This window comes from Triturus cristatus, chromosome 7 (assembly GCF_964204655.1).
Source record: "Triturus cristatus chromosome 7, aTriCri1.1, whole genome shotgun sequence".
NCBI classification, from domain to species: Eukaryota; Metazoa; Chordata; class Amphibia; order Caudata; family Salamandridae; genus Triturus; species Triturus cristatus.
The window spans coordinates 1,861,827,257-1,861,839,345 of NC_140590.1; positions in this window are offsets into that span (position 1 = coordinate 1,861,827,257).

Sequence of the window (12,089 nt, forward strand, 5' to 3'; positions counted from 1 at the left end):
AGCCAAACAATCTTTCAGGATCATGTGGTTCAAAGATATCTCTTCGTTGAGCCAAGTCTTGAGCCAACATAATATCGGGGCCATTTTCACTTTATCTGATACATAATCCAACCCCATCTCCTCATGTATCGAAAAAGTAGGGGTTGACTGTGGGACAGATAATAAGGTTCTTAGAAATGTATTTTCCACCACTTGGATCTGATGGTTTTGTGAAACATACCCCCAGATCTCAGAGCCATAAGTAGCTATTGCAAGGCATTTTGCCTTGTAGACCTTTAAAATAGCTTCCATAGGTCTGGCTCCTAAACGTTTTGAGAAACCCATAAGGGCTGGTGTGGATCTTGCAAATGCATTTCTTTTAAATTTCATTTGCGGACCCCAGGACCCCTTTTCATCAAATAAGAGACCTAGGTATGTAAAAACAGGGACCCTACTAACCTCATCTTTACCACAAAAAAAGTCATTGTATTTTTCTTTTTTCTTTGTTCCCCTACTATCATAACATGAGATTTTTTTGCGTTTATTTTTAAGTCAAGTGAATCCATGAATTTATCAAACTCCATTAGCAATTTATTTAGCCCGACTCCAGTGCGGGCCAGTAAAACGGCGGCGTCGGCATAAAGGAGAACTGGAATAGTTGTATCTCCTACTCTCTGAACATCCAACGAGGCTGCCTTCAGGACGGGCTCTAATGCATTGATGTATAATGTAAGGAGCAGGGGTGCCAAAATGCACCCCTGCCTAACCCCTCTTTCTGATTTAAAATGCCTTGTGCATCTCCCATCTTGGGTGACACGTATAGAGGCAATCAAGCCGCAGTGGAGGTCGGCAAGAAATTTAACTAATGCAGTGTCAATACCCATATTGATTAAGATTTGCCACAGCTTTGTCCTATTTACTAGGTCAAAAGCTGTTGATAAATCCATGAATCCCAGGTATAGGGAGCCCTTTTTAGCAACAGTGTACTTACTAATAAGGAGCTGTAGATTAAGACATTGGTTTAATGTGCTCCTTTTGGCTCTAAATCCATATTGAGCATTAGAGAGGATCCCCCTACCCTCAAAATAATCTGTCAGCCTGGCTAATATAACTCTGCCTAGTATCTTCACAGCAGAGTCTATCAAAGAGATAGGCCTATAAAAGGCTGGGTCATCTCTTAGACCTTTTTTAAAAACCGGAATAATAATGGATTTTGACCAGGAGATGGGCATTATATTTGAGCCTGATGCATTAAAGATATTAGTCAATACCTTTGCCCAAAATCTGGGATGACTTTTATAAAGGTCCGCCGGGAACCCATCCGGGCCTGGCGCCTTGTTTATCCTAGTCTCCGTTATTGCTTTAAATACTTCACTCTCCTGGAAAACCACTACTGACGTTAATTCCGAGTTGAAAGTATATTCTTGTGGGCTCTCAACCCCCTGACTACCATAGATTGTCGCAAAGTGGGCAATCCATTGTTCATCTTGAATATTACAGTCAAGTCGTGAATTATGTTCACTTGAAAAAAAAGGGTCATTGATGGTTTGCCAGAATTTCGCACTGTCCCTCAAGACCCCCAGGGACAAAAGTTTGTCCCAAGCCTCATCTTTAATCTGATTTTTCCTACACCGAATGGCCTGTTTATAGGACTTCCTTAACGCCCTACTTAACTCACTATTTCTGGGGCACTGTTTTAATGCTTTAAGGAGAGCAGAATGAGCCCTAGTACAGTCTTTGTCAAACCATCTTTTCTTTCTGGTAGTAGATTCGGGGTGCATTTGCTTCATCAACTTACTGCTGATATGTTTACAAATAATTTCAAAAGCCTCTATAATCAGTATGTTTGATGCAATAATATCCAAACAGATACTAACTTCCTTCTCTGTATTGGACAAAACCTCCCCCACAAAAATTTCTGGAATTACTTTCAACCATTTCAATCTCCTGCCTTGATCCGTTGGTATCACCTCTCGACTAATAGCCATATTTTCAGATACTGTAAAATTTAATTGTGCCCCCTGGGCCATTCCTAAAATTACAGGGTTATGATCACTAAAAACAGAAGACCCCACCTTATAAGAAACAACACTGCCTAGGACTGGGGCAGTCATAAAAATACAGTCTATAATTGTACCTGTGTCTGTACCCTTAAAGGTAGCTACCCTAGGGCCTCCCACAGTACATCCCGATTCATAAAGATTTGTGGTAGCCAAAAGTTTCTCGAGGGTCTCCCCTTGCTCAGTGTGTTCAAAGTGTACTGGGGCAGAATATGGGGGACCATCTAAATTATCAAAGATACAATTTTGTCCACATGGGTGAATGTTAAAGTCGCCCATAACAATAACCTCAGCCCACTGATTTTTTGCTTGATAGGCAGTTAAAAAGTCCTCTAGACGTAATAAAAATTGATTTGTACACTCACTATTGCGAGAGTTATAAAAATGTACCAGTAATATTTTCCCAGAATGTGGCCGGGATAGCTCCACTGCCAAACAATTATGACAGCTCGCATCGATCTGTTTTAATGAGCCATTCAATTTTAGGGAAAAAAACATTACTAACCCTCCCTGTGCTCTACCATAGTGTGCCTGTTTGGCAGGGATAAGAAAATGTGTATACCCATCTATATAAAAATTATGGTTTGTGTCCCAAGCTTCCTGAAATGCCATGATATCATAGGACTTTATCTCTTCCAGCCAGGACTTGTCCTTACACTTACTTCTCATCCCGGCGATATTCCAACTCAGAATTTTACAAATAGGAGTTTGCGGATCAATATTAACCACTAAACTATCTATAGCATTTACCCTTTGTGCCACAACCACCACTGTCTCATTGGGGGCTGTATTAACCTCCCCCAGACCTAGATTATCCCCTTGAAGTCAGTCGCAATCTTCCAAGCCAGATAGCGCATCAAACCTATTAGACAACACTAAATTTTCCCCCAACCTCCGCTCCTTATGACCTCCATAATGCTGGTTACTACCCCTTTCTAATTACGCAGCTGCGTAGAAATAGGACAGGGAAAGAGGGTGAATAGCGGATACCAAATCGTCTTGAAACCAATCACAAATATATTCTACCGTACCTCCAGTCCCTAAAATTTACAGCTATACAGTCTCCCTCCACTGACTTTGGTTTGTACCCCACCCACCCGACTCTTCTAGCGTGGAGAATTTCAGCGGAAACATGAATTGGAAGTGGGCGATTCTTGTTGAGCCAGTGGATACACTTGTTCTTCAGCTCCTGGTGTGATTCCTTCTTGCCCTGACTTAATGAGGGCACCCCCACCAGAACCACTACATAGGGTGCTGACTCCGGAGGGAGCTGAATGTTTGGTAGTGGAACTTCACTATGGTCCCTTATGTTTGTGTGCGATGCTACTTTATGTGATAAAGCCATACCAGACTCAGCCACAAACCCCTACCACCTGGATGTGCTGCCCTTAATAAGTTGTTAGAGACTGGTTCAGGGGGATTTACCCGGGGTACTGCCGTATTTCCATCTACAGCCGTTGTAGTAGAAGCTATAAGCCCCCTGGTGACAGAGGGAGGTATCTCTACATGGGTTATAATAGACCCCTCTCCCCCTCTCTCAGCATGGTTATTGACTGGCCTGGTAACTTGTTTCCCTTCCCTGCCCCGGGATGAGGCTAACAATAGTTCAAGGCAAGTTAATCTAGAGTCAATTGAATCCAAACGTTCACTTAATGGGGCCCAGGACTTCTTGATCAAATGTTCCATTTTTATCCAGAAAGATGGACTCATTTCTTTTATATTATTCTGTTCGTCAGAAGGGACGTTGATTATATCTTCACTGGCAATGCGAGTACTTCCAGGCTGAATTACGGGCTTGTTCGCAGGATGAACTTTACTAGGTTTTTTAATCTTTCCGGGGGTCTGTGCTTTATTTCTGTTACGGCTCCATTTTAAAGAGAGACCCTGTTCACCTTTAGACGGCACCACCTTAGAACTAGTAGTAGACCGAGTTTTAATTTTATCATAGCGTATGGCTCCAGTCACAGCAGGGGTAACTATATCAATGTTCATATCCGAAATATTGACAATACCTGGAGGCTCACTGGTCATGGGTGTTACTGATTCTGGTGACCCTGGTAGCCCCTGCCCACCCCCCTCCTCTACAGAAGTCATTAACACCAGAGAATCTTGGGTATAACTCCGATGTAGATCCGGAGATCGAGCTTCGGCTATCCTGCCCATGGAAGATCTTTTCTCAAAGGCAATATCAAGTGATAATCTTTTTTCTGTAAGCTCAATGTCCTTGGCAAGGGCAGAGGAGTCAAGTCAAGTCAAGTCATAAAATTTGTATAGCGCACTACATACCCAGAGGGTTTCAAGGCGCTTAGGAAGGGGAGGAGGATTATTTGTCAAATATCCACGTTTTAAGCTGCTTTCTGAACGCTAGGTGGTTCTGGGTGAGGCGAAGGTACGCGGGGAGTGAGTTCCATGTTTTAGCAGCCAGGTATGAAAAGGATCTGCCTCCCATGGTGGTCTTGTTGATGCGAGGTACAGTGGCGAGGGCTTGGCTGGAAGACCGTAGTTGGCGGGAGGGGGTGTAGAAGGACAGTCGAGAGTTGAGGCAATCTGGTCCGATGTCGTAGAGTGATTTGTGTGCGTGGGTAAGCAGTCGGAAAGTGATCCTCTTATTGACGGGTAGCCAGTGGAGGTCTTTAAGGTGACCAGAGATGTGTTCGTTGCGTGGGATGTCTAATATGAGCCTGGCTGATGCGTTTTGGATTCGTTGGAGTTTCTTCTGGAGTTTTGCGGTAGTACCCGCATAGAGGGTGTTTCCGTAGTCCAGTCGGCTCGTGACCAGAGCGTGGGTGACTGTTTTCCTGGTTTCGGAGGGGATCCAGCGAAATGTTTTTCTGAGCATGCGAAGAATGTTGAAGCAGGAAGAGGATACGGCGCTGACTTGTCTGTTCATTGAGAGTGAAGAATCCAGGATGACGCCAAGGTTCCGTGCGTGGTCTGTCGGGATGGGTGCTTTTCCGAGGGCTTCCGGCCACCAGGAGTCGTCCCATGCAGAGGGGGAAGTACCTAAGATGAGGACTTCTGTTTTGTCTGAGTTCAGTTTCAGACGGCTTTGTTTCATCCATTCGGCAACTTCTTTCATTCCATCGTGTAGGTTAGTTTTGGCGGTGCTGGGGTCATTGGTGAGAGAGAGGATTAGTTGAGTGTCGTCCGCGTAGGAGATGATGTTGAGGTTGTGTTGGCGTGCGATGGCCGCGAGGGGGCTCATGTATACGTTGAAGAGGGTGGGACTGAGTGAGGATCCTTGAGGTACGCCGCAGATGACTTCAGAGGCCTCGGACTTGAATGGAGGAAAGCGGACTCTCTGGGTTCTTCCGGTGAGGAACGAGGTGATCCATTCAAGTGCTTTTCCTTGGATTCCGATGTTATTGAGGCGTTGTAGAAGGGTGCTGTGGCAGACTGTATCGAATGCTGCAGAGAGGTCGAGGAGGATGAGGGCGACTGTGTCTCCATTGTCCAGTAGAGTTTGAATGTCGTCTGTTGCTGCGATGAGGGCGGTCTCAGTGCTGTGTTTTGCTCGGAAGCCAGATTGTGAGGGGTCGAGGGATTTGTTGGCTTCGAGGAAAGCGGCGAGCTGGTTGTTGACGGCTTTCTCGATGACTTTGGCCGGGAATGGAAGAAGCGAGATGGGGCGGTAATTTTTGAGTTCGGTGGGGTCCGCTGTTGGTTTTTTCAGGAGGGCGGTGAGTTCAGCGTGTTTCCAGTCTTCTGGGAAGGTAGCAGAGTTGAAGGAGCAGTGTTGAAAAAATTATCCAAGGTGCCCATTAGTGCTCCTCCTGTTGGCCTTCTTATTTCTTTGGCATTACGAATTGGTGGAGAAGCAGACATTAGAAATGCATACAGTGCCGAACCTAGCGTCGACAAATAATACAGACAAAATTGTTTGTTTTTTGGTTGTAGAAATAAGGAATCCACAGACTGACCTTTACTGTGGTTAGGACATGAACGAGACCAGGCCCGTCCCGGCCTTGTCCGGTCTCGAACGGGCCCGCCCTTGGCCCGGGCTTCGCCCGGCGCGTCCCGCGAAGCGGGCCTCAGCTTTAGTTATATGCGCCTCCTGGCGTTGGCGCGACGTGTAGAGAACGCGCCGCCACTGGGGCAGCCGGGAACTGAAGTCCCGGGGCAGCGACGCTGCAGGCAGCACTCCCTGGCTCTCCGTGACTCCTGGCGATGGCGGCGTGGTTCACAATGAAGGTAAGTTCAGTCCCCCAGCTCCGCCGGCCTCAGTGTTAGTTATATGCACCTCCTGGCGCTGGCGCTGGCGCGACGTGTAGAGAACGCGCCGCCGCTGGGGCAGCCGGGAACTGAAGTCCCGGGGCGGCGACACTGCAGGCAGCACTCACTGGCTCTCCGTGACTCCTGGCGATGGCGGCGTGGTTCACAATGAAGGTAAGTTCAGTCCCCCAGCTCCGCCGGCCTCAGCGTTAGTTATATGCGCCTCCTGGCGCTGGCGCGACGTGTAGAGAACGCGCCGCCGCTGGGGCAGCCGGGAACTGAAGTCCCGGGGCGGTGACGCTGCAGGCTGCACTCACTGGCTCTCCGTGACTCCTGGCGATGGCGGCGTAGTTCACAATGAAGGTAAGTTCAGAATTTCCTCACTACTTATGACAGCTTCACTTGTATGTGCCAGTGTACCTTTTCCCAGGCTATTGCTGTTAAAATCATGTGTGCTACCTTTGCTTGTCACCTCTTTCACCAACAGGAGTGTGTTGAATGTTGCTCTATTGGTTCATAGGGACAACCGTTTTTCAGGGGTTCTCACTGTGTTCTCTTCAATGGTTGACCAGAACACTTTGACGGAGAGGAGTTTCTTTATGGTTGTGTCTAAAGCTGGCTCCTTCAACATGGCATTGTGGCATTGCCAGTTTCCTGCTTTTACTTGTGGCCAATTACATGAAGAGTAATTGCCTGGCAGGTTTTGACACTGGGCAGAGGTATGCTGTTGAGAAGGCCTCTGATATCAAACCTCGGGGAGCATACAAGTAATGCTATTCTTTTGTGTACAGGAAAGGAACACTACTGCATTTTTGGTTATCCCACCATGGTCTATGTCTGGAACATGATCACCTACTCCACCTTACACCATCAAAAGATTTTTAGGCCCTTAGGAATCAAACAGGCATACCATAAACATCAGTTTATAATATGGATACTATACCTTTGAGCATACTTCCTATTACTTTATTATTTAGATTCCCAACAGCTGTTGTCTCTCAATTGTTAATAGGTGACACTTAGAAAACCAGTGATGGATGTTGCAGTGACATAAACCCAGTTACATGTGGCAAATACTGCTCCTACTCACACTCATGGATATTTTAGACAATGATTGGCGTTTAAAAGTATTGCACATCATAATCTGACACTATGTCCGCATGAACTACTGCATTAAATTTGGGGTTAGAAACATGAGTGATTTAGCTTGGGTGTGTATCAGGAATGAATGCCCACGTGAACTGGCCTGCCATTGCCGCCCCGCATTCAGAGGACTATGAAGCATGACATGCTCCATTTCGTGACTTTGTGCCGCAATACAAATGCAACACCAAGGCCTGGCAGATGCATTTACACTGGTGGATGTTTCTTTAGTCAGTGTCGTCTGCTTGTGGTCAATTTCCTGAGGATGCATTTTTGAGTAGGTATGAGGAGGGGGATCTCCCTTTGACAGAGTAAGTTTGGAATATTCTGTATCCATGATTGATCTAATCTTGCCAATTATATACTGACCTTTGGTGCTATATCCCCATCATGTGACTACAAGGAGAGTCTCCAGCGTTTCTTCCATGGGGCAATGTACTCCCCGAGTTAGAGTAGGACGTCTGATTGTGTGGGTCGAGAGTGTGTGTCACTATAAGCACTACATTACAGTCTTTGTGCTGTGGCTTTTCAAATGTGTATTTGCAGTGTCACATAAACTTTGAGCATACATTAGTGTGCAATACACAATGACGGTAGCTTTTACCTTTTAAGTTTTTTTAAATGTTGTCCTGTATGTCTAACATTTTGTTTCATTGTAAATTACAGGTTCCAAATCAATGCAAAACGTGATTACTGTTTACTCCCAGCAAGTACCATCTGAGTGTGCTGTATGCAGGGTCTGTCTATGGGCAGAGTCGTCTGTTCATATTTGTGATTGAGGTTCTGATAAATGCTGTGGACTCTGCATGCGACAATGAGGCAGAAACATGTTTACCACAAAGGTGCAGGAGTTCTAGCTCTCCTGAGCAACCTGTACATTTCATTTGTAGGTATCTCCTCAATATTCAAGGTATAAAGATATATTCTAGACACCCTTGATATTTTTAAACCTCATTGATGAGATGCCACTTCACCTAGTTAAAGTGCCAAAGTCCTTCCTGACAAGTAGAAACGCATTTGTGAGCATCATTCTTAGTGAATTGTGAAGCTAGAGGAATGAACATGACACTGTTGTATATCGAGTCTATGGCCAAGGTCTACAAGGTTTAAATTCACAACCTATGGGTTCAGGGACTGGGTTCAGGGCGCACACAAAAACCGAAAAGGAGGAAAGGTGAATATTCTGTGGAAACAAGAATGTCAATAACGCAAGGTTCTTTCAAATTGACCTCACCCACTAATGGTGGCATGCTCCATCATAGGGCTGCTACAACGTGCCTGCGCAGACCAACACCTGGGATGGAGCACGGGGATATGGGGAAGAAAGTACATACATAGAAAGGGATCTACTCTGCAGAACAACAAGAAATGAATGGTGTGATGGCCTAAGCACTTTTTATTACTGGACTCCCAGGTTAGGATTAAAAATTAAGATGGAGAATAAATGGGGGTAAGTGGTGCTGTTTCATCCCCCTTATTTGCTCTCTCATCGACATGTTTTGATCACTAACAATCACTCAAAAAGGTTGTTCGGACTTCCTCAGGACTAAAGTTCCCACTTATTATACACTCCCACCTAACAGTTCTGGTTATTTGAATGGGACTATTTTTATCCACAATATATTTCTATGTAAACACACAACGGGTATTCCTGCAATGACATAAATCGCTCCCTTGAAGTAGTGAGTAACACGGGGACAAATAGATGTGGGCACTTCCCGTTATTTTAACACATTAATAATCTATGATCTTTTCTCATCGGGACGAATATTTATTTGCGATCGGACCATAAGAACGGAAATGTGTTTGTTATAAGAGTCTGGAACAGAGACGCCGGTATGACTGGCTATAACAGGGGCAGTGAGAGGTGTGACGGAGTGGCATTTCTCCCTCTGTTAAAATGTGTGAAAAACAGCTTAAAGTGCGCATTTTGCTGGTGGTCCTTCCCCAACATGGAGGTCGTGTTTGGCTCCTCTAAGGAACTGGCACTCTCTAGCTCTGAACAGAACATGTGACCAGGGTCACCTGATCAGGTAGGGTGCATTTAGAGCAAAAATGCTGAGGGGACTGCACCTACACGGGGTAGCAGGGAGTGCTATCAAGGGACTCTACAACCTTGTCTCATTGGGGCTGACTATTCATTTCTGATCAGACCATGTGACCAGAACTATGTGAGATTAGTTTGAGACACAATATCTAGAACACAGACAAATCTAAATAGTGGGGCAAACAAACCCTGGCCCGGTAGTGCTAATTAACTGGATCACAGAGAGACTCATTCTAGAATCGGCGTTCTTTATAACTCTGGGCATTATTGCAGACCTGCTTGCCAGATTGAAATAAACAAAACGGCATGATGTGCTAAGAAATGAGTAGACCTTAGAAGTTTAGGGGTATTTAACATGTATTTTATCCTATGTGAAAGAGTGTGACTACAGGGAGACACTCTCGTTTGCACTCGTTTCAGAGAAAAGCTTATTGAAACTTGGTAAGTGATATTCTTTGCATTGCAGCTTTTCTGACCGGCACTTTATACTTGGGCGATGTTCGAATGTGGAGGTGGATTACCCATTTACACTTAAAGACACAGGCTGTAAGAGATTCTGTGTTAGGAATGAGGCTGTCTCTCTCACATCAACAATTGAACCATGCATGTGTGGGTTCTACTCGGTGGATGTCTGTACCATGTTCTTAACGAGAAATGCATTTTTTTTAAATTCATTTATGTTGTTTGTCATTGCAGGAATACCCGTTGTGTGTTTACCTAGAAAGTGACAAGCAAGGTCATTATATTATGGATAAATATATCCATATCCTCATTACCAGAACTATTTGGTAAGGATGGATAAATAAGCAGGATCTTTAGTCCTGAGGAAGGCACAAAAACAACCCTTTTGAGTGAGATTTTGTGGCCGGAACATGTCCACGAGAGAGCAGATAAGAGGAATGAAGGGGCAATAATTACCAGCATCTTCATTTTTAATTCTCTACTGGGAGTCCAATGATAAAGAGTGTTTAGGCCATCCCAGAGATAGTTTTAATCACACCATTCATATCTTCTTGTTCTGAAGAGTAGATCCCTTTACATATGTATGTATTGTCTTCCCCATATCCCCGTGCCTCCACCCAAACCTTGGTCTGCGCAGCAATGTTGGTGTAGCCGTATAATGAAGCATGCTACTATTAGTGGGTGAGGGCAATTTTAAAGAACCATGGGCTTGTACTTTGTGATATTCTTGTTTCCACAGAATATTCACATTCCCTCATTTTCCCTTTTTTGTGTGTGCATGATTTCTAACAAAGGGAGGATGGAAAAGGAGATGTACCTCTCTCCCCTTTTTTGTGTGTTGCAACTGAGTTTAGTGCACCATCGCTTGACCACGGGTGTCTAGGTTATGGTAGCCCCACAGAATCCATTGACCATTCCTGCAGGCATGTTTGTGCTTTCTGAAATACAAACAGTCTCCTAAATGATTCAAAGAAGCAGTGGCAATCTAAATGATCTTTCATTAATTAGTTACACACTTAAGGACCACTGGAAACAGAATATGCATTTTGATATATTTATTTTAAGAAAACAATTTAAAACTCCTGAATCTAGTGCAAACAGTATTTTTTGGCAACATGACAAAGTAAAAATTAAAAGCAGTTAAGCATTTCTTGAACAGTGAAAACAACAGGGGAAAATTATGACATGCATGTACCATAGGCTATCCATGGTCTGAGTGAGAGGATGTGACCTTTACGTCCTTCGTACTCCGGCAGTAGTATAAAGGACGAAGAAGGGAAAGCCTCCACACATACAGAATTAAGTGTTTACATCATCATATCAAACTTTATTTTGGCACATTGCTATAAAAGGACATACAATTAAAAGGTATTTGGACAGAATATCAAGTCACACAAACATTGAGTTTTTAATATCGTAATACTAAAATAGCGTGGTGCAGAAATATTGTTTACAAAAACATGGATTTTTTTATGGTAAGTAATATAGTTGTCAAAAATATCTGTGTTGTTAATATCATTTACAAAAATATAGTTGTCAAAAATATTGTTTTAAATGTATGTATTTCTGTTTAAATTGTTTATGCAATTGTCGTTAATGTTTTTGAATATAGTTTGTGCTTTTTAATTATTTTTAAAAATGTATTTACTCGAGGAATAGTGTGGAAAGGTAATTATGTAATAATGACTCATTATTAACTTTGTAAATTACTTATTCATTGAGTTTGTAGGAGAAAAGGGTGGGAAGTTATTTAAGTAATTATAAAGCAAAAATTAACTATTGTCTCAGACTGCTACTGTACAACTATCAAAATGTACTTTGGAATGACCTCAAAAGACTCGTTAGTCAAACTGAAAGCTTGACATATTACTCAAAGCACATGGCCTGTGTTGGCGGACGGTCTTTTCTTATGATGTAGTTATGACAGCGGTGTTGACTTCATTACATTTGTTAAAGATCTAAAACGGTTTCCATTATGTGAAGCTGATCAGCTTAGCCTTGAAAGAGCATAAATTAGTCATCTCTTCTGTCCAGATGCATCACCTGGTGAGAAGCGAGGCTTCCTTTGTTTCTGAATCTTTTCCCACATTCTGACCATTGAAATGGTTTCTCATGTGTGTCCCCAAATATGTCTTTTTTTATCACTATAGGTTTTTCTACATTCTGAGCATTGATAAGGTATCTTG